At 38.9% G+C, this 24,583-nt stretch overlaps 1 long non-coding RNA gene across 1 annotated transcript; it reads left to right on the forward strand.

Moving 5' to 3' along the window:
• The first annotated feature begins 11,039 nt into the window (after nucleotides 1-11,039).
• On the forward strand, nucleotides 11,040-24,063 carry LOC137598401 (uncharacterized). The gene is made up of 3 exons (XR_011036668.1): nucleotides 11,040-11,121; nucleotides 11,274-11,371; nucleotides 23,830-24,063. It is a non-coding gene; the product is annotated as an uncharacterized lncRNA (long non-coding RNA).
• Nucleotides 24,064-24,583: the final 520 nt, after the last annotated feature.

Genomic DNA, 24,583 nt, shown 5'->3' on the forward strand with positions numbered 1-24,583 from the left:
ACAAAGGTTAGAAATAGTTAAGCTGTCACACTTCAGAGCGGAGAAGCAGCATTCTGTGGAACGCAGTACCAGTTGGTTTGATTGTTGAGAGGGAAAATGGAAAATCAAAGGACTGCAAAAACAGCTGCAGATGGGGTTCAGGTTTCAAAATAAAGATGACGAGGACCAGGCCAGACTGTGGTCATTTGTGTGGGACTGACTGTTGAATGTTCACAGCCATTACAGAGGGGCTGGTTTTCCATTTCTGACAAGATGTCACCTTTCACTAAGTTTTGCCATCGATATGGAGTTGTACCAAAACCGAGGTGACGACTGAGAACATGCTAAAACTTTATTAATGCACCCTGTCATTTCTTTTATAGTCACAGCGCTCAAAAGGAAATATTCATGCAGTTTTGACTCTCTTTTAGCACTGACTGTAAAACTTCTTTATGGTCTGTCGAAAAGATTAGTTGCCTGGCAGTTTGACGTGTTACTTCCATTCATCTAGTCTTTGTTTTTACAAATGATGAGACAAATGCTTTTTTCTCAAATTTTACTTCTCCCCTAAATAATCTGACTACCGTTTTCCTGAATAATCGCGTTGTTCATAAAATGAATATAATAGTTTAAAAAAACATTACAATTTACAAAGCTTAAGATAAATTCAGATTCCCTGTTTTTTTTTATATTTTATTATCACCTGTGACAAAAAGATTAATTACTAATAACTGAGAAAATGCAATTTAGAAGTGTTGGCAGTTTTGGTAACCAACAAATCTTTAAACAGTTGAAGGATAAATTTTCAACTAATTAATCATTTAATCCAGCAGTAATGTTAAATTTTGATACACTTGACATAAACTATATTAAAATAATTACTTCAAACAAGCAGACCTTCCTTGTCTAAACTGAAGTTCATTCAGAAAATCTTGAGGACAGTGTACTGCTATATCTGAAGCTATGTGAAACACGGTAATAAAACTTTAATAATAATTTGAGTGACTGATCATGTATGAGACTGCAACATCCCACGACATCCCTGAATTCAACATTTTACCCTGACCTGCACATTTTTTTGGCTGTGGTTTCCTGAAAATGTTGGGTTTTTTTGTGATTATATTTCAGAGATGTGGACCTAAAAAGGTATACAGTGCACCGTCATTCCTCTCAGTTAATGCGTTTCACGAATCTCATGTGTTTAACGAATTCTGTGATAGATCGACAAAATATTTTATTTATTAGTTATGATAATTTATACGTTTATGAACCCTCCCCATACTGATATCAAACCACCTTCTTTCTGTGTTACCTTTTCCCACACTCTTATTGACTGTTTAAAGCACTTTTGTGTCTCACGTAAAGCCGAGACTTTCGGAACAAAGCGCACTTCCGGATGCTATCAGCCAATAGAATGCGCGTACAGTATCACGTGACTGCCTTCCAAAAATCTGTACAAAAGTTGAAATTTGACCTCGACGTAGTTTTCTCAAGGTCAAGGTCATCATCTCATTTTCATCCCTTTTGCCGCCCGAGTAACGTGCGTTTTGTTTCATCTTTCTATCTGCAACGGTTGTGAACTTATTTGGTGGGATGTAATAAGGGAACAGCAATGGGAGGGGTCCTAAATGAAAGCCATCATCAGGGTCAAATCATTCCAGTCTGTAAATGGACAGCCACTAATATCACTCTTTTTTTAAATCTTTGCCTGAGTCTTCACTTCTCTGAGTCTTCACCTGCAATTCTTTTTGAGAATTTTCTTTTTTCTGAGAATTTTTATCTCTTGACCAGAAAGGTTGTATGTTATAATTTTTATCAATATTATTATTATTGTTATTATTATTATTATTATTATTATTATTATTATTGTTCTTAATATTATTGGATGGGACAGTGGAGCAGTGTGTAGTACTGTCATCGCACAGCTAGAAGGCTCGAGTCTTGTTCTGTGGGGAGTTTGTATGTTCTCCCCGTGTCTACGTGGGTTTTCCTTAGGTTCTCCAGCTTGTTCCCACCTACAAAAACATGCACTTCAGCAATCCCCATGATCCGTGGAAGAAGTGGATAAGAACATGAATTAATTATTGCTATTGAAAGACACATTTAAAGCATAGGTTATCACCATATTAGTGCCATTTTTTATGATTTTATTGAATGGTGTCAAAACAAATGACAATAAACTATGATATTATATATTTATAAATATCTTAAAAATTTAGACTTTAGGGAAATTAAAATAATTACATGCTCACTTGTATTGTTCTTCACTGTCGTAATTTTTTAATTCAAAAGTTTTAAATGTAGTGTATGAAGTCAAAATCTCTCAATCTCTGAAGTGCTCCGTTGCATTTTGAACGTATTGAGCAAGAGTGTATTCAGTGTATTAAATTCAGTCCTCCATGCCTCTCCCACCCATCAGAGACACACAGAGCAGGCAGAATTAAAGTCTGGGATGTTTTTAAAAAAATATATATTTACTGGTGGTGAAGACTTGGTTGAATGTGAAATAGTCCTTCATGTACGAAGACTAAATAAAGATTTTATATTGTGAAGCTTCTAAGCCTGAACAAAATAAAATACTTAAACATACACACTCATATAGTTTTGTTGTGCGGTACTTGCATTGTGTAATGAAAATAAAGGACACTGTCTGAACAAAGATGATGAATCAGCACACAAGGTAACAACATGTAAATCATGGTTTGACAGACACTCACTGCCAGAGACGTTTTAGCCTTATCAGTCACCAGATCTTAACATCACAGAGGATACATGGGTGAAAGTCAAGACCAGACTGGTTGGCAGAATATTTTACTAACCAGCTGAAATAGAAAGAAAGAGAAAGAAATAGAAAGAATGGAAGAGCAAAGCTGCAAGCAACATTAAAGAAAACAAAGGGCTGTTTATCTCTAAAAATAAAAACTACATCTTATAAAAAAAAACCCTTACAATTAAAAATTACTCCTAATATTTTGTAAAATTACTGTGGCTTAGTTCACTTGTGCTTGCAAAATATAAAATACTTCGGTACTCTATCATTTAATTAATATAATATATGTATATTGCAATATAAAATTAAATTTAAACATTATCCTGCATATTTTTGTTTGTTTCTGGAAAAAAAAATTAAAGATAATCTTGTCCTTCCCTCCTGCTGTATTTTAATTGATATTGACTGCTGATGGTGAGGGATGTCTGAACAAAGAGATGTCCATTTCTCTTACGTGAGATGGCAAACTAGTAAAAAGTAGGGTGTTGATGATTACAAATGCCCCTCCAACTCTTACAAAGACAGAGAAAAGGAGGCAGCGGTCACCTTGGTTGTAGCAAATCTCGCCCTCCAATTTTCTTTTGCAATCACACAAACACGCAAAGACAAAGGCATGCACACACCTACAAACACAAACACACTCAAGCTGAAAATACCTCTGAATGGAATACACTTTGTGTCTTACTTCGACACAGACACACACAAACACCCCCTGGGAGGCTTTACAGAGCACCCGCCTCAATGTCCAACCTCGCTGCTGCGCAGAGCTCATGAAGTCTGGCTGTCATGCCTCCGCTTGACAAGTATCCTTGACAAAGCAAATCCCAATCTATATGCAGTGTGGAAGGCGGGGACCTTGCCAATTGCTAATGCCAGGGACACTTTAGAGGTTGTTGCCCTCTCTGACTATTTTCATAAGCCCTACATCTCCCTGGTACTGTATTCCTGTTTGTGCAGCAATACTGCAGCAGACCAGCTGGTGGCGGTCTTGACGCTTACTTCATCAATCACTCCCTTTTCACTTTCCTTCCCTCTGCCCTCTCTTGTTGTTATTCATTAAAGCGCCTCAGAATAATAAATCCCCAAGAAACTGGTAACATGTGATGAAGTCGTAGTTAATAATGTATACGCACCCCCTCCCCCAATCTTTTTATCCCCACTTCTCCCTCTCCCTCTCTTCCTTTAACTTTATCCCCATTCAGCGCCTTGCCACCACACAACTGCATGCTCCACCACACTCAATGCACCCGTGCCCTTGTGGTGAATGGGGTAAACATACATTAACATATTTATATCTTAAGCCCCAATCCGAAAAAAATTGTGACAACAACTCTGATGGAAATGGGCTGATTTGAAAGCCTTGAGAACCCGACTCCTTTCACATTTCATGGCCGCTCCTTAATTATGCTGTCGTAATGTGTCAGTGAACCCTCACATGCCCAAAGGCTGCTCAAGGACTGGTCACTTGGATGGTTTGGGTATCGTGGTAACACACACACACATACACACGCACATGCACGTGCGCACACGCACACACACACACACACACACACACACACACACACACACACACACACACACACACACACACACACACACACACACACACGCACACAGGAAGTTATGTACCACAATAATTCTTCCTCAGTCCGTGATGTGTTTATTTTGTGCTCGTACACACACAGATTTAGGTGCTGTGATCTGTCTGAGAGGCCGTGCTGCACGTCCCCATGATTCCCTGTGTGCTTCAACCAGGGCTGCATTCAAGTGCTGAATTTTGCATTGACCGCTTCATGTTGTATGCACCATGCAGATCTAATCTGATTTTATACTTAATAAACAAACATGGGAGAAACATGTGCTTAAATCCATTCAAACAGCCTGATTTTCTCTGGACAAAATTAATCTCGAATCATGAAAATATCCTTGCACTAATCAGTATTCTGGTGTCATGGGTTTGTGGGGGTTAGATCCAGGAGTCTTCTTCTGTGCCTGTGTCAGAACTCATACGCATTGTGCAGATATAATTGTAATAGTCACTCAATCACTCTGCGGTTGCAGGCTGTTTTCCCATTGAGAGGGACTTGGGGGAGATGCACTTTCTACGGAATGAATGGGAACAAAAGGGATGTTATTGTTCTGCATTGGCGGCTCAATTATTGAAGCACAGGAATCAATACCATTGCTCCTGAGTATTTTTTGTAAGGATCTGAGTAATGCATACTGCTCATGACACTGTCATAGGAAATGGAGGATTATACTGTATACACTGTGAAAGAAGCAGGCTCAGGAGAATCCAAATAGATTTAACTCAATTTAGGTCAGCCTGTCAAATTTCAAGGTGGGTTTTTCACTTATGGGCAGGAAAAGAGAATCTGGACAAAGTCTCTCTTTCGCTTCTGTCGACTTTCCATCTCTTTCTGCCCTTTCTTCTCTTTATTTGTCCTGGAAAGAAATGACTTTGGTTGCAGGATAAATTATTTATTTCACAAACTGACTGTATCCTTCATGGTTCGCCCTCATTTTCTTTCAGTCTTCCTGTCTCTCATAAGCTCCAGATGCAAATGTGACCCTTCCCTATAAATAGCAGTCGCCAAAGGGTTTCTTCCAGGACTCAGCCACGGTTTCTCTACCGCACCAAAATAACCAGGGGAGGGGCGAGTGTGAGATCGCAGTGTGCCAATACAGTCATTCTCACATTGAGTCAGAATACTCCATCAGCATAGAGATAAGTAAGAGAGGAGAATGAAGCCAAAAGAAAAAAACAACAACTTTTAAGTGATTTGTCAGCATGACCTGGTGCGGGCTCCTGATAGGACGCCTTCTTGTTGGTGCTCTGTCTTGATTGGCTGTTGGTTGCAGTATGCCGTAGATTAGTGTGTCCCTGATGATTGAAGACACAAATTTAATGAATCTTACTGTCCATGGTGTCGGTAATAAGAAAATTACAATTAGCCTTTAAATGATGGTCTTGTGTATTGAAGGGTTATAAATACAGTGCCTTGCAGATATATTGGCACCCTGATGAGCTAAACAGGCTCCAAAAAAGAGGTAAATTTAGAAAATTGAGAATTATTCTATTCTTTGGTTTGGTGGTGATTGCTTTGTGAATGTTTTATAATTTACCTGTACATGAAGTAAAGCAAGGAGGTTTTTCTCTGAAAATGTGTGGAACACTTGTATGTGCTGGGCTGTTCAGTCACACCTTCAGTTTGGCATCATGGATTTGTTTCAGTGGGTTCTCATGTATGTTGAGCGGCTCTGCTGTTAACTCTCATGGATGAATAGATATGTTCAAGGTTTCATGATTCAGGGAAAGAATCTGAACAATCAGCAGTAGCTGTTTGACCCTGACCAAGACAAGAATGTAGCTGATTTGTATGTCATCTGTTTCTTTTACAGAGCGCTTCATTTAATGTCTATTCTATTAAAACATTTAAAGGGCTTATGCTATAATTTGTACAATTTAATTCACAAATGCACAGTAAAGTTTTAGCAATACTTCTTAAAACAAAGAGAAATTAATTAAAGAAATACAAAAGCATTGAGTATTTTATAGAAGCTTCAATAATTATATTTTTAATATTAAATAATTATTTTAGTACGTTCCAGATAATAGTGGTAGCGGCACAATCCCCCCACCGGAAAAAAAAAAAAAACCCCAAAGAGAAACAACAAACAAAAAAAAACAACCATTAAAAGTCGTACTAAAAGATAAAAAGTATATGATGTTTTTCCTAAATAATAAATTTTCCAAATCCATTGTATCCAGTAATGCTATTTGAATTCTTTTAATTAATTGTTAAAAAAGCTTAAAACTAGCATTTCTATATGTAATCACAGATTAACACTGATTTTCTTTTATAACATAAATTCAAAATTGTTAAAATTCCATTCAAGAATTTTGAAAAGTTTAATTCCACGGCAATCAGGTACAAATTTTAAAATCCAACTCTAATTTTACATTTACACCAAGTGTTGAAGAATATGTGAAACATCTGAGTGAATGGAACAAAAGTCTTGTTCTTCTCCCTCATCCCTTTCACCATTGTTCAGTGGCACAACACAAATATCACTCAGCTACAGATGCAGAAACGGTCCTCGCCTTTCCGTCCTCATCGGGGATGCTGTATTGTTTCACAGCTGATTTTAAGGACTGCACAAAGTGATTCTGATGAAGTCCTTATTTTCCATCCCAGTTAACTAATCAATTTCATATTTTTTCCCCAAAGCCTCTGCTCTATCCTTGCTATGCCTGACTGACACAGTGCTATGAGTAAGACAAACACCCTTGGAAATCATTTCAATAAAGAGTGCCATCAAACATGCGTAGTGTTAACACTGGGACATCGGGATTCATAGCAATTCAATTTACTTAAATGGCCATGGATGATGGAAACATCTCTGCCTGATAATATTTACTTTACTTACCGAGCATCATATTGAAAACTGAAGACAAATAAGTGAGGCATGGGAAGCGGAAGTTATTTAAAAGCCATTAATGTGGCTTTGGATTTGGGCTTAGTTTGCATAGGTTTACTCATACAATCAAATCTGTTTTCAGGTCTCAGAAAAGAAGAAGAGGTATGTAAAATTATTTCTGTGAAAAACAATTGAATGAAGATGAAAAAACACCTATGTGCACACAAAGCCATTCTCGCTGTTGTTGTTCATGCAGGCAGGATGCAACCATGCACAGCTGAAACACTGACTATACAGCACAATCTAAATAAATTGCTGTTCCTGGTTACTCAATGTATTCATTCAAACCAACCTCAATTGCATTCTCTGTGAATGATATTACTGTTGAAAAAACATGAACACTTGTTCACAGGCTCAACCTTTCAGAGCCCGCAGTGGCTCTTCCCTGTTGAGACTTGAATTGTTTAAGTCTCACTCTGTCTCTCTCCCTGTCGGCTATTCCAACATTACACAGACATGAGACCCATGTCGCCGAGGAGTCAAGCTGCCTGAGTCCAGAGACAAAGGCCTTTAATCCAGTGGTGTTTTCAAAGCAAGATGAGGGGGCAATGGAGTGCATACAACTGCAGATTTTAGTTGAGCAGCTAAGCTATGGTAAAATATTTGTAACCAGTAGAGCATGGATTTAGCTTCTGAAACAGCATGCTCCACTCCATGAACCATTTTCAGGGTGTTTTTTAAACAGAATTTTGTCAAAGTAGGTTCATGCACATTTCAACTATTTTGCCTTTAAGGAAAATCTTAACAATGGGAAAGAACTGGAATATAAAAGCCTTAAATGGTCCCCCGCTGTAGAAGACTATCAATTTTATTAACTATTATATTTTATAAATATTAAAAATATACATCATCATGTAATGAATAAAACAATACTAAACTCAAGCTGTGAATGTATTATTGCTGCAAATAAATTATAGTGATTATAAAATTTATTATAAATTTCATTTGATATGTTTCTTAACTATCTGAGACAACTGTGACTGTATAATGAAAATAATAACCTTAATTATAATTAATATAATAATACAGTAATTGTTACTTTCTTTTTCTTTCATTTTATAAGGAAGCTCAACATAGAAACCAGAATCTATTCTGGCCACTGAGGCTGCTGCATGGCCTCGCTGTCTAACATTTGCTCACTTCTGAAGCTCCATTAGATGGCTTAGTGAGTGTTGCCTCACAGGACAGCTAATAACAGCCTCGCTGAAGGCTCTTTGAGAATGACTGATTGTACATTTGTGGGAAAAAGCCCACCACTGAAAAAGAATTCCATTGTGACTGTTCAGATTCATTGAAACTGAGACTTATTCTTTCCCTTTTCGACTTCTGTGCCATATTTGCAAGTGATGAAAATGAGATTGAAAACTCCAAAGGCTTTCAGTTGTGAAGGGTGGATGATATTCATCTCTTTAGGTCTGTTTACCTTTTTCACCGGCAGGAATATTAACAGGAATCAAGCATTTAGTGCTGCAGTAATCCCAGTGATTAAGACCTGCTGACAGTTGAAGGTAAAGTTTATTGTTACTCTGGGACCCAGGGTGCGCTACCATATTAAAATCTGGCTCTGCATGCAGAGCTGGCCGTGAAAGCAGACTCAAGAGATGAGGCGAGATCAAAAGACTGCCCATTGAGGATCTCACCACTACAGTGGTGCTGTTCATCTGGGGAACATGTGATTGTTTGTGCGTGCACTGTGTGAGTGGTACTGTAATATAGACACGCTTGGAAACAAGTGTGAGCTTACTGTGGGGAGGGAAATAAAAATGAAGATAAAACATGACCTTCAGTTGGTTACATTAAGACATCACAACAGAGAATATATAAATATTTAAAATAAAAATGGAATAAACAGTCATTCGTGTGCTGACCTTCAGGACCTCTATGTTCTTTAAGGATATATTAGTAGATTTAAACTGATGGGTGAACTGTACTGTGAAAAGAAAAGAAGTAAACTAATCTGGATTTAGTCCAGCATGCTCCTGTGAATATCACAGAAAAAACAAGAACTGTGTTCGATGCACTGGGAGCCTGACATTCACATTATATTAACATTAAAAACCCCCACAATCAAATACAATAATACCAAACAAGAAAAGAAAAGAGAAATGACAGGTTGAACTGCACAAATACAGGACCCACACAGCCATTCGATGCATTCAGACTGCACATTTAAAAAAGTACCGCATCCTTTTTTTTGGCTCTTCCACACAATGTCCAATCAGATGCTCAGGTTGGGAGATGAAAATGCCACTTTTCCTGCAGGCAGCCCCAGGCATGTCATTAAGACAGGAATTTGATGCCCTGTACAAGCGCTTGGAACTATCAAGTGTAGTAAAAGTGAAAACTCATCAGTTTTCCTCCAAATTTCACCGTGTCCTTGAATCAAGTGTTCTTGGGGAAGGAGAGACAGTGGGCCTATAGGATTAGGCCTTTAGGTGTCACTGTACTTTCAAGAATCTGTCCTGCCCCCTCACACACTGTAACAAAATGGTGTCACGTCGGGCCAACTATTGTTCAAGAACGCTGGTTTTGGCTTTCAGTCTGTCGTGGCGATACAGAGAGGGCCCTGTGCTCCACTGACTTCCCCTCTCCGGGGACAGGTGATTAATGGCTGAAGCAAAAACTTTGGAGTTGTTCACAAAATCAAATTTCTAACCAAGGCATCAATCTCTCCTTTCTAAGTTTGACCGTCGTTGAGTTTTGTTGAACCCGATATTTCAGTTAATTGTCTACAACCTCAGACTATTTACAAATACAATGGTGAGACCTGCAGACACCACGTAGGCTTGTCAGGTGGAAATGCAGCAGACTTCCAGCGTAAATCTGGGATAACGCTCTGATTCCACTTTCGTACAGAAAGGAGTACAAGTTTTTGAAGAAGCAGATGAGAAGAAGCAGAAAACAAGAGATGAAGAGATCATTTTTGAGACTCAACATTACATATTTAACACTTAAAAAACAAGGCAGCTCCATAAATACATCCATATGTTCTTTGTGGCTACCCAGACTTCAATTCAAAGAAGAAAAAAGTGGTTTCATGCTGGAAGACTTACTATTCAGATAATAACCTTTGTAGATGAGATGATTTGAAACCTCTCTTCCTCCCCCTTTTCCTTTTTTCTGAGCCCCCCTACCCCAGCATGATTTTACTGCTGTATCAGCCAAGCGATCTGCCGTCTACGCTGTGTTTCACATTAATCAGCCCAGCAATTGTTATGTTGTTAATATTCAGAAAACCCTCTGCCAAAAAACACAACAGGCATAATCACAAGGCATAAACAACAGTATAGACAAACACAGCAAGACATAAAATCATGCTAATAAACACAACACAGTCTATTTTGAGTCAGTGATCTTGGGGGATGGCAGACCTAGTTAAACGAGGTTCCTCAAAAACAAATTTGGGGTGGTTTATTTGTTGGAGCAGCTCACATTGAGGACATACCACCTTAAGCAGGTGCTGTTGTCATGTGTCCTTAACGCCTTGTTAGGGTTTGATGGGACACTCTTTGTGTTGCTGAGAGCAAGCTGTGAACACTGAAAATGGAGCTCAGGCACCCGAAAAAATCTCACCGGAGAGCTTTGAAAACATAATAAGTGGTCCAGGACGGGTTTCTGGCCAAGATAGAAATGCCTTGACATGCTTGATAAACAAACAAACCTCACATTCCATGCAGCATTTAGCTCCCCCCCCCCAAAAAAAGAAAAAAAAAGTTAAGTATACAAATTATTGTGAAATGTTTGCACTCCCTCTCTCCTTGACTTTTCTTCATCACAACCTACATTTTTTTTGCAGCGACATAGAAATGTTTTCATTATCAAGCCCGTGGCATGTTTGGCCAAACGGCTCTACCCGCTGAGTTGAAACGAACGTCTCTGACATGATTCAGGTAAAGGGAGTACATTTTTCGGCTTTTTCAAGGCTCTCTAAAACCTTCAGCAAAGACAGCAAGGCAGCAGGCAAAAATACAGGGTTGTGCTCAAACTCCTTCCTTTCTTTCTTATTTTCTTCTTTCTATTTTATGCCTCTGCTGAAAATTAGCTGGAAGACAAAGAATAGATGTGTTGTGAAATGCCATGCTCACTGTTCTGGTGTGGTTGGGATTTCCGGCGCACAACCTTCAAGGCATGGCTGCACAGGTAATTAAAACTCATTTGGATTCTTGCTACATCTCTGCTGACAGGGCTGTTTGGGGCTAGACTTCAGGAGACAAAGGTAACTTGGCCCATTATGGTATGGGGCCAATGTCACTCTGACAGTGCATGTGTGGGAGAGAAAAGGGAAAAGAAATGAGAAAAAATAAGGACATTCAACAAGGTGTGTGTATGTGTATATGTGTGTTTAGGGGGCAGTGTGTTTAAGCAGAGATAGGCAGCAGCCTGTACAGGAGACTTTGACCAACACTGATGTGGGAAGAGGTGATAAACAGAGAAAAGGACAGAGACAGGGCAAGCAGAGGAGGGAAGGGAAGGGTAGGGAATAGAAAAGAGAGAAAAGGATCCTAAAATAAATAATCCTCAAGAAAGAAAAAAGGAAAGAGGGGAAAAAGTGTTCGGTTTCAAATCCTGAGCTCCCGACAGTGGCATGCCAGATGACCTTGGGCATGTCACGCTGCCATCTGTTCCCTCTGTCTGGCCTGTCAACAAACCTCTAACTCCAGTTAAAACATGACATACCAGCTTCCTTACACACCAAGGGGCAGCCGTCATCACCCTGAGCGAACGAGATAGAGATGCAGAGAGAGAGAGAGAGAGAGGGAGAGGGAGAGAGAGGGAGAGAGAGAGAGAGAGAGAGGGAGAGGGAGAGAGAGGGAGAGGGAGAGGGAGAGGGAGAGGGAGAGGGACAGAGAGAGAGTGCGATGGAGATTCCGGGGAGGAATCATACCAGAAGCGGGAAGGGAGAGATACTGTACAGACAAGAGAGGTAGTGACCTTTTCTCCAACAGCCAATCTTTATGAGCTGATATTGTTATCAATGTATTACTCCCTGGACGGCCACTAGAGCTACAATAATGCCATTGAACCGACAGTCCATCATTATAGGACAAAGAGGGGCACTAACACCGACATCCTAAGGGGCGTTGGGTTGCACCCGATTACACTCATAAATGAGCACAGGTCTCATAAAATCATGTGGTAACTGCTTAGCAGTGCACAGGGTGATGGCTTTTGTTATCAACAGCTCGAGTACCACAGGATGCTGTGTGCTGTGGTGTCCATGTGCCCATCGCACCGTCAGACGTTTAGATAGATAGATAGATAGATAGATAGATAGATAGATAGATAGATAGATAGATAGATAGATAGATAGATAGATAGATAGATAGATAGATAGATAGATAGATAGATAGATAGATAGATAGATAGATAGATAGATAGATAGATAGATAGATAGATAGATAGATAGATAGATACTTTATTAATCCCGGAGGAACTTGTATAAGTTTAGTTAATCATTCATCCATTCCAATGTTAGTGCAACATATAAAATAGGTAGTGGGAAGCAGTTATTTTTTAATATTTAGTTTATTCCCCAATTATAGTTTGTATTTATTTCATTGTTACTGTCAATGTATAAAATTTTATAAAACTATTAACAATTCCTTTTAGTTATTTACACTCTACTGTTAATTTTTTTTTAAATAGAGTGAACACTGCTGATATTTTTTAAATTATACTTACTCTGGCAAGTATAGAAGATGGAGCATTGATGGGTTTTGATCTTAGCGGGTCTCAGTGTGTTGGCATCTGACAAGAGTATCCTGGTTCATGATTATGGTGTTTTATTTGTACCGATAAATACAACTTTGTTGTTAATAGATGTGATTGTGGTGAAAGAATTGGAGCAGTCTTAGAAGTAAACTACAATAAAAACAAGGCAGTGGCAGAATGCAACATCCTGCAACACCCCTGAATTCAAAATTTTACCCTGACCTACTTGCATAGGTCAAAGATCAAAGCACGAGCTTTGATTTATGGTCTTACTCACATTGTTGTTTCTATTTTATCTGGTTCCTGAATACAAAGATATTTAGTGGACTAACAGACAATACTACACGATACATCACTGCTTTGAAGCGGGATGTAAAAACATGAATGTGAAGATTTAGAAGGACTTCAGAGCTTCTTCTTTTGGATAACTCCTCTTACATAACAAAATAACATTCACAACTATCCTTTTTAGCTCGAAAGCAGTTCATGTTCCCAATTATTGATCCTGTGTAAGAATTATGGGATAGCTGAATTGAGCTGCTTCTCATACTAGCACTAATGGACTAATAGGTTCTCAATACTCAACAAGAATGAGTCTGTTTTGATTAGACAATACTTCCTTCCTATGCCCTTAAACACATATTTTGGATCTGTGGAGATTTTAATGGGGGTTAATCATAACTGTGATTATAGAAATATGCTCCCGTACCCCAAATACAATTCAAAAGAAAGCAGAGATCAAACTATTTAATATATTGATGGAATTAGCCCTTAGTCCTTTGGACTAAGTCTCTCCACATCATTTACGGCGGGGATTAGGTGAGCGGCGCCAGCTCATTTAATTCACACAGGTGTTTTGTGTGTGTAAGAAGAGATGTATTAAAACAACCCACTAAATGATCACGCTGTAATGAATATGGAGTGTGTTAGGACTGCTACCTTTCTTTAGGGGGATTCAAAAACGAGTGAAGAGACGGAGGTAGTGAAAAGTAGACAGACACCAACCTCCTTTTTGGGTCAAAGAAAAACCTTTTCTGAAGAAAAAAAAAATCAGTAAAATAATCTCTTCTACCACGGGCTACTTAAATCACCATTGAATTCTTTTCGTGGGCAATATTTTACTTCCACCTGTAATGTATTCACTTTCAGTTCCTGAGCAAAGCACTTCTGCTCTCTTAGTGCTGCCAACTTAGGTGAGGTGGCAGGCTGACATTAATGAACAACTTAATGGAAAGCATTGTGGGTCTGTGCCAATAGCCAGGAAGATAATGACACTTGTGAGGAAATTCCCCACCAATTTTGAATGGAAAAATTACATTTAAGTCACAGCCTAAAACATCGTCTCTCTGTGGCTTTCACATTTCTCCTCCAATAACGTCATGCTCTCCACTGAGCAGCAGGACACACTCTGTCTTGACACACTGAGAATTAGAAGAAATATTTCTACAAAGACTTACACTATCCTCCTCATCCCTCAGTGTCTGATAGGCACGGGAAGTGAGACCCTGACCCATTCCTGACTCGGGGAAATTGCTGTGACCTCACTGCACTTTTGGCAGGGAGCCAGGCCTGGAACATATGCACTGGAGTAGTGGCAGACTCTTTTGACCCCAAGGACCTTTAGCTAGATTATGCCCTTCGGCCATTTACACACACACATACACACACACACACACACACACACACACACACACACACACACACACACACACACACACACACACACACACACACACACACACACACACACACACACACACACACACACACACACACACGTAGCTCCTGCTGCATGGATTGGATTACCCCTTAAGCGTGATGTCTGCCACTGTTTTGCTCCCTTTCCCCCGTTTTCATCCTAAGGAGCTAAGGAATGCCCCAGTCATTAACACCAGCAGCCGGTTTGTACAAGCAGCTAAAAGGTCTGTAATTGTTTGGGTCATCCTGGAAACCTTGTGCTGTGAGTGTATGTAATTTCAAAGTGTTGAGGAAGTGTGGATCAGGCCATGTGTGCCCGAGCCCCCAGGGCAGGAGTGGCACACAGGTCACTTCAGAAAGAACGAGGAATCAAAGACACAAACACACACATATACATGAGAAAAAAAGTTATATGAACTTTACATTTGTTGCCTGTGAACATACAAAAAAGGGTTCCACACTCAACAACATATTGCCATCTGCTTTTTTTAGTTCTGCGTCATGTTTTTTCAAATGAACTTTAGAAATCTAATTTCCATGATTTCCTACATGCTATACAGACCTGAAGATATTTTCAGTTTTACCCCTCAAAGCTCTGAAATGTCACCAACTGAGAAACCCACCCACACTTTTCTAATGAAAACTGTTTGACGGAATGTTCTGTGGGAACTGTTTCTGGAAAGAGATATTGTTAAATAGATTTTCATAAATTATATTTCAATAGGGTGAAGGTAGACGTCTAAGAAGTAAATACCTCAAACCTGAGAAAGTTAGAAAAAACCAATTCAGAAAGATTTATATATACATACATATGCATATACATATATACACACACACACACACACACACACACACACACACACACACACACACACACACACACACACACACACACACACACACACACACACACACACCCACACACACACACACACACACACACACACACACACACACACACACACACACACACACACACACACACACACACACACACACACACACACACACACACACACACACACACACACACACACACACACACCCACACACACACCACACACACACACACACACACACACACACACACACACACACACACACACACACACATATATATATAGTGATCTTGTTTGAATTAAAAGGAAATCTTAAGCATTTTCAAACTGCACTCAATGCCAAAATCTATCATATTCAAACAAGAATCTTATCCAGTATGATTACCCTAAATTATTCTGTGGGAGTCCAAAAGTTAATGTTCATCAGCTAAATACACATGGCGATACAATGGAATATAAATTATTAAATACAGAACAGAATGTCATGAAGTACTGTCAACATTTTAGATCAAGGAGTTTTAATTCTAGACTTAACTTTTCCCACACAGATTCAAGACAAAATATACCAAACACTGCCAACTAATTTTTGCCACCCACGGAAAAACAACACTGCTGCCAGATCTAAAAAAAAATAAAAAAATAAAAAATATATATTGAATACATTTCTGAGTCAATTATTTTCTTCTAGCGAGAGCCCTGCTAACACTGGACAGAAATTGTACCATTTTGAAATGGCAATCCATTTTGGCTAAGTGATGTCACACAGCCTGTCACGTTTGTCTGTGTGAGGCTGTGGGTCTATTCCTCATCTCAGTGGCCGCTTACTCATGGTGAGGACAAACTGCATTTCCGTCTTGTTTGAAAGAAAGTAACTGAGCCAGAAATGGAGTTGGGAGCCAAACACAAACTGCGCCTCGAGCTTCACACGACAAAGGATGTCAGCCAGCATTTGTATTTTTCTGTCCTTTCATTTACAGCAACAATAAAAGGACTGTGATTATGTTCCAACATTGCAAGGGTTATTTCACTTTTAGTGCAGTTTAAGGATGACCACTAGCTCTCGGGAACCGGGCGGTCATCTCCACTGGAAACTACAAAGTGGTGACTTTTGTTAGGAAACAATGAGACCTTCAGTCTGTTTAGGTTGGTAAAATCACATATATAATCCCTCTATTACAATTTTCATGACTGCACATTGAAATCCTTATGCCGTAGACACCTTGGTTATTAGAGTGCCCTGCACAGGACAGGATATTGAATCGAGACACATCTAACAGCCAAGCAATTTGAGTTGGGCAGCTGGGCATGCAGGTATTGTAATTTTAATTCTTCTCAATTCGCATATCCCTGCACAGCGGCCTGTTGTCTTCTCAGACTCGTTTGAGGTAACATTTTTTGAAAATGGTCCGTATGCTGAAACTACGAAACTATGAGGAATACAGAGTAGCAGCTGTTCCGCATAGCATTTTGCTCAAATTATTAACCACTTGTAGAATTCAGCATTATGACTCTACACACTTTCTTGAATATCTTCTATGAAAGTGACAAACCAATCACACGCGTATGGCTAGAGTAAATGAAACGACCCTGCAGATACCAGCAGAACATCTTTCTGCTGTGCCAGAATGCATTTTCTAAATAATTACCAGGCACAGTAGAATTTACTACAGCAAACTTTTACTGTATTTCAAGAACTTGGAAGCATTACAGACACCGAAAGCCATTTTGAGGATAATTCAAATACATGATAGGCTCTGCTTCCATCACCACATTTATGGAGTGAAATTCCTCCCTTGTATCCACCATCTAAATGGCCATTAGCTGGACTAACCCAATTAGTGGAACAAGATCTAACACAGCCTTCCTGTCCTTCCATCACAGGAAACGGTAGAGGTTTGTTGCATTTTGATCAAATGTATGGTGATTAATGACTGCTCTCACTATGTTGACAGGCTGTATCTGCTACAAAAAGCTCTGTAAAAGCACTACACGTATTTGTCTGTATAACTGACACTTGAGTGAATAAATTGGGCAATATCTCCATCACCAACCTGACTACCTATAACCAAATTTCCTCCCTAAGGAGTTCAATGCTGTCAGGTCTATGTTCCCTCATTAACATAAAACATCTGTGCATCAGGAATAATGACCAGGCTAAAAATATTAGAAACTCAGTGGCAAATTGTTTAAAGGTCGTCTTAATTATATGGATGGGCTGTTGAGCGGTCACGGTTGACAGGAAATAGAAACAAATGATGAAATGGCTGAACAAGGAAGTGCTGTTAGCCAGTAAATTTCTGAGCACTACTACAGACACATCTACTCAGAAAGATAGTTAAGTGATCTATCAGGAATATATTCTGCAAATATTTTTGACCCATTGGTAAGTTTATTTTTTTCTCTTGATAGGAAAGAGTGAAAAAGCCAAATGTTCAGTGTGAAGCAAGTGGGTGAGATTTATTACATACTCAGCAGGAGAGCATGTCTGTGTATGTGGGTCATATTCTTGGCCTTAAACATGTTTTATCACAGTTATGTGCTGTAGCCATAACAATGTGCGAGACATGTTTCCCCACATGTAGATAAATTAATTTTTTAACATGACTTAAAGACCCAAATGCAGTTTAGAATTGAATGCAAATTTAAGTTAACATTCATCACAACTCTGATCAACAGAAGAAAGTATTTCCCTATATTTTATATATTTTTAATCAATAATACAACAACTCATTATGAAGGTGAGCTGACAGCAGTGAAAATCATTGTGTCCACATACATAATGCAGTGGCTGTAATCCATCCCAGCTGCGCTCACAGGCAAGCAGTACACATGCAGTTAATGTCACAAAACTAAACATAAATTGACATCTGTGACATGACTGGCAAACGGTTAGCATCAATACACTAGAAATGCGGCACAGGTTGGGTTACAGCATGTCATCTGCAACCAGCCTTATGAGTGTGATGCTGCTGCATAGCAGCTGCCAAAGTCTTGAAGTGTGGCTGAATGGACAGTACGCCAGACCCAACATTTAGATCCCCTTACTCTGTCTTCAAAATCACAGATGCTAAAAATTGAAATAGCACCAGAAACATGAATGCCACAAAGCCATGCTTTCCCTATGCTTTATGGTGATGTATTAGAGGTATGAGTTGTGCACCCAGTTTCACTGGGTGCACAGCTCAAAACAACTCAAAACATAGCTGATACCAGGCTTTGCATTGCAGTGATTACATCCCATATCCTCATAGAGCAATGGCTGTATATTATTCAGGGGTTTTTTTTCATCCTGGAGAAAGCTACATGCAAAGATAGCTAATGATATACATACAAAGATAACAAAAATAAACTGGTTGGAAAGAGCAGACAAGACCAGAGCTACACAGTGAGACTCAGAGAGATGGATGAGCAGAAGAACTGGAGGAAGAGTGGTAGAAATAAAGCTCTTGCTGTCTACCAGGTGTGTTTAAATTATCCCCATTTGAAAAAAAGAAAAGAAAAGTTCGAAGCACTTATCAAGCCATAAATCTTGTGCCCAGGAATTAAAAAAAGTTGAAAAGAAATAACAAACACCAAACGTCATGCTGCTTTGAATGTCTGCCGTCTTTCCCCCACACCGCAGGAGTTCAAAAGAATAATAACTTTGCCCTCACTCATCACCACCCAGAGAAGCGTTAGGGCAGCTTGTAATATTGTTTTTTCTTCTTCTTCTTTTTTAATTAGTAAGTGATCTGATCATTAAGGCCAGGAAAAATCAACATAGCCATCTTGAACCATGCTAGTAAATGAAGTACTAACAATAGCATGGAACACTTATATTTGTCTGATGATTCGTTGTACAATTGACACCTGATTATTTGCCCTGATCAGAAAATGGTACTTTGGTCTAGAAACAAGGAAGGAAAATAAAAGCATTATGGGGAAATATTGGATTATTCAAGATCACTATATTGATTCCGTGTTTTAATTAGAGTCAGGGCAAAGAAACAGAAGCTAATGTTTTGTGTTGAAAGGTTAAAGCATCTGTCTTGAGGTATCTCTAAAAAAATCCTGCATGCTTGCTAGCACGAAGAGAAAGGAGTCGGAGAAAAAATAAGGTTGAGTTCAGCAAAAGAGGGTTAAAAGACAGTGAGAACAAAAGCCAGAAGGGAAGAGGATGGAGGGGGACTAGATAAAGCAGTAGAGTAGTACTGCAAGGCCACTGATGGAGAACAGATGGAGGGGGCCGGGGATTGTGATTAGTACTACATGGGGACTGGGCCTCTGCAGTGCTTAGTGTTTAGTGGTGGTTGGCCCTGAGGCAGCGTTCTCAGCATACATCCCCCTTCCTTGGTACTACCTTCACTGGTCAGAGACACCTACTATGTCTGCATGCTTTTCCATCCACTTAACACGGAACAACAATGGGACCATTTTTCAGCATTCGCATTCTGGAATAAATAAGGTGTCCCATAGGAATGAAAGTGTTTCTAAAGGAATTACATAGCTGGCCTCGTTGTTTATCTCCTCTATGCTGGATATGTGCTGGAAATGTACTTAATATGATGCTGTGATAATGGTTGTTGTTGATGATGATGATAATAATAATAATAATAATAATAATAATAATAGTAATAGTTACTATTATTATTATCTTTCCATGACCAATCCACCCCTGATCCCCCTGACAGCTTCAATTCAACCATCTATCAGCACAGCATAATTTCAGCAAGAGTCACAGTCTGCGGAAATAGGGTAACTCGAGCTGCTCTAGATTGTAATCAAAGTGAAAATAATGAGTGCAGGACAAAGGCCTGTGCTATTACTCTCACTGGCTTAACATATCTCTCAGCTTTCCCTGCTCTCTTTCCATCTCCTTGTCCTCTTGGAGAGTCTTGAGAAACAGAAACAAACAGCTGAATAGGGGGAAACACAAAAAAACTAAAAAGGATGGAGAATGCGAAGCCGGTAGCGAGTTCAGAGATTGAGAGCTGAGCACAGGATGGCAGTAGTAGTGCAGCACTTACTGGCCCCCTCCATGCTCAGGGACCTTCAAATTAAGTAATTCACCTCAGGGGATTCTTCTCAGCTTACGTAAGTAACCAGTAAGTTAAACATACATGCTTTGCAGCTAATATGGTAAATGTGTGTGTTTTTTTGTGTGTTTTTGTGCCCATGTGTCCTCATGGGTATGTGAGCATTCGTGACCTGCTGCCCAGTCGACTGAGGCAAGCAGCAGGTTGTAAAAATGAGACAGCATCTGTTCCAGGAAATTCTGGCGGGGGCAGAGACAGTTACTGAGACGAACTGGGACGGACACGGAGCCAGAGATTACATCAGTGTACGGTGGTCCCATTTGAGGTTTTCAGATTGTTTTTCTTTACAACAATACAAACTAAATGGTATGTGACTGCAATTTGTAAATAAATATGGGGCCTACTACAAATTTGGCATGCTGCAGACCTTCCGTCTCTAGTCATGTAAACTGCTAAGGGAGGTGACAGAGACAGAAAGGGACAATAACATTTTAATATGTCAAATGGATTTTTATATTCTGTGGTTTTTGTTTATACTCCTTCTTGGCTATCCAAAATGCTGTTATTCTTTTTTTTTTAGATGTTTTTTCCATCTTCTTTCCTTTGTTCTGTTGGCGTCACCAAGATTATAAAAACAATTTAAGCACTTAATGCTTGATTTGGAAGTTTATCTCTATTGTAATATTTTGCCAAACATCACATTTTAATTCTTCTTCAGACCCCTCTGTGCAGCCATCCACTTTTTCCCTCAGAACTGCAATAGCGTACTAAAGGCACAGAGGCAGGTGCACAACCAATGCAATAAATTCTGTAATTTTCACACTCTGCTACTTGCCAAAAAAACTTGGGCCCAGATTCCATGATTTGGCTGGAAGTTTCATTCCAATCTTCCCCTGCCAGCCACCAACAGAGGACCCTGTTCCTGCTGCATTCCTGTTTGGATGCAGCTCCCAGCAAATATCTTGAAGTAACTGACAATGGAGTCACTTCAAACAAGCTCAGATCTGTGGCACACTGCGATGTGAATTATGCTAGAAAAATGCATGAGGACACCAATTACAAGATGTGACTAAGGAGGAACAGAGGGAAAACCAAGAGGCCATGAAACACAATCAAAGCCATTTTTATTCTAGTCATCCTGAAGAAAGATTTTTCTGTTATCAATTTGTAATCGGAATAAAAATGAATGAAATATTCTATCACTGTAGAAAATTGCTTTCGGCAGTTTCTTTCATTGACCTGTTTTTTTTTTCAAACGTGTTTTATCTATATTTGTAATTCTATCTCCATTCAATGAATATCATAGCAAAAAAAGAAACAGAATAAAACTTAAAAACTTTCTCGGGTGCACAACTGGAATTTAAGGGGCGTGTCCAATTCATCGCTGAATACAGCAGTAATCCTCCTCCTCATGGACTTCTGATATAATCCTGCATTGGTGGACCACTCTTCAGTCAGAGCAAAGGGTTACTGCTGAGTCTGAGGAGGATGTTCATGCTGTTGCAATCATTCACTCAACCAATCCCATGTTTTTAATGGGCTTTAGGTCGGGGCTCATCACTGGGCAGCCCAGAAGTCCCATAACGCCTCCAGCAGCCAATGGTGCAATCCAATCGTGTTGCCCCAGCTGTGACTTTCTTGTTGATGCCATTTTTCCCCAATTGTCATGTTTTTTTTATAAGGGTGTGTTAGTTTAACGAGGGAGTGGTCATTTGGCACTGGTATAATAAAGGCATTGTGTCTGTTTCTTTAAATATTGCGTGTTCAGACAACACAAAAAATTCTGTGGGGCATTTTCAAACTACATTTAATCTAATTAAAACATGAAGGATCAATTTCTAAAATACAGAAATATTTCTTCAAATTTTGTAAGAAGCAAGCAAACAAACAAACAAAAAAAAAAAATTAATCACGTGTTTTTAAATTAAAATGCAGAAGCCAGACTAACCATGGCAATGCACAGGAACTAATTTAAAGTAGGAGACTCAGGAATATTTTCATGTGTTGTATAGTAGGTACTTGATGTTTTGTCAGCCACTACATTCCCATCTTTTTCTCCTGTAATGACATCTCTCTAATAGAGAATAGAAAAAGGTTTTTTCAAGAAAATCACAGGACCTCTCATTTAATTCATTTATTTAAGAGTTGAGCTGTAGGCTGCTGGTGATGTGAGGGGATTGGTATGCTTTTTGATGCTCCAGTGCCTGCAGGGGGCAGAGGAAATGTATTGATGGAATATAGAGGTCTTGACTCAAGCAATTTATAGGTCCCACTTTTTCCCATTTGAGAAAAGAAAAAGTCCAGCGAATCACAATAAGGGCTGCCGTGTGCAGAGTTTCCAGCTGGGTTCTTTCTCCATGCTTTTGTGGGGAGAGTCTGCACGGCAGGCAATATGAAGAAAATATACATTAAGTGACATAAAAAAGAAAAGAAAAATGCAGACAGCAGGAATATAGTTATTTTGGGATTTAATACCATTGTGTGTGATTAACTGAGTAAATAAAGCAAGTGATAAAATAGTTCCTTGTGTTAATAAGAGAAACATACAACAAGGAATAGAAGAAGAAAGGAAGGAAAAATGTTTACAGATCTTATATGTGGAAGTGTATGCATTTGCGTGTACGGCATGTTTTTTGCATCCACCTTTTTTATATCAACCGCTAACATGAAAAATACAGGTTTTCCTAACAGGATTCAGGAGTATCTGCCTTTTTACAGCATAAGCATTTTCCAACTGTAGAGTTTTACAGCGCAAGGAAACCACTAAACATGGTATTCCACAATTAAATTACGGCTCTATTCCATAGTCACTGGGAAGTTAATAGTTGGTTACATTTTACCGTTACATGTTATGTGACATATTTATTGTACCGCTGCACACAAGACTGCAAGAAATACATCAATACTTTAAAAGTAGTTGGTTGCCAAGCCACAGGTACAACACTATAAATTAAAAGTGATTTAAAATTGTGACCCACCCTGAAAATAATTTTAAATGCTCAAAAAGGGCGATATGTGGAAAAGCTGAGCTGCTTAAAAATATCAGAGTATTATATTCAATAGATATACATAATATACGGTATATATACAGTATATCTATATATATATAAACAAATACAGGCAATATTTTGGAATATTTGACATGCACTGTGTTTCCACTCTGAATGACAAATGGCTATTGTTTTTCATTTGTAATTTCACAAACCTTTCATTTGGACGACTGCAGCATCTTGTGAGGACAGCCAGTGGGCCTCAATCAGGAGCGAGATTTGTTTTGCAGCATCCCAGTAATTAACTGATTGATAATTTCTGGGTTGCTTACCCTTAATTACAGGGCTGATTGTAAATGAACATGGTGAGCCAGTGAATTGGAAGCGACCTTCAGAACGCGAGACACCTCTCCAGATTTCTGCCGTGTCTAGTGACCGCCCACACTCTGTTGTGGCTGCCCAAGTGACGCTGAAGAAATCTCCTGCCTCGGCCCCTTTTACCACATTTATATGATCCTCTTGGATATACTGTACAGCAAAATCTGGGATTGATTTCATTGTTTGAAATTAATGTGTAATTATAATCCATTAAATGTTTATTTTTTTAAATAATTGGACTTATGTTTTTATTAATATTGTCACTTCTCTCTAAAATAAGCAAAAAACAGGCACAAGCACAGTGGAAGCATTTTATAAAATCTTTATTTTTAAATTACTGTATATGCTTTAGGAGACTTTTGTAATACAGCAATATTGTTTAAGCATAGGCACCACTCTGCGGCTAGTGACTAGAACTTAAACAGCACAACATGATTTTCTGTATGACAAACATGCAAAAACCCCAGCCGGTTTGGAAAGAGATGCATTTGTACATGGGGGCTGTATAGATTTTGACATAGCTATAGGTCCATTTTTCCCTTGTTTTAAAAGTTCTTTTTCTAAGTTTGACAATTCTGCTTGGATAGTTTCCAAAAAGGGCCTAAATTGATATATGAAAGACATAAATAACAAGAAACACGCTAATTAAATATGTTGGTTATAATTAATGTAATATTTATTTTTAAAAAATCATAAAGAACCTGAATTTCCCAGAAAATC

Source organism: Antennarius striatus, chromosome 7 (genome assembly GCF_040054535.1).
Source record: "Antennarius striatus isolate MH-2024 chromosome 7, ASM4005453v1, whole genome shotgun sequence".
Taxonomy (NCBI): Eukaryota; Metazoa; Chordata; class Actinopteri; order Lophiiformes; family Antennariidae; genus Antennarius; species Antennarius striatus.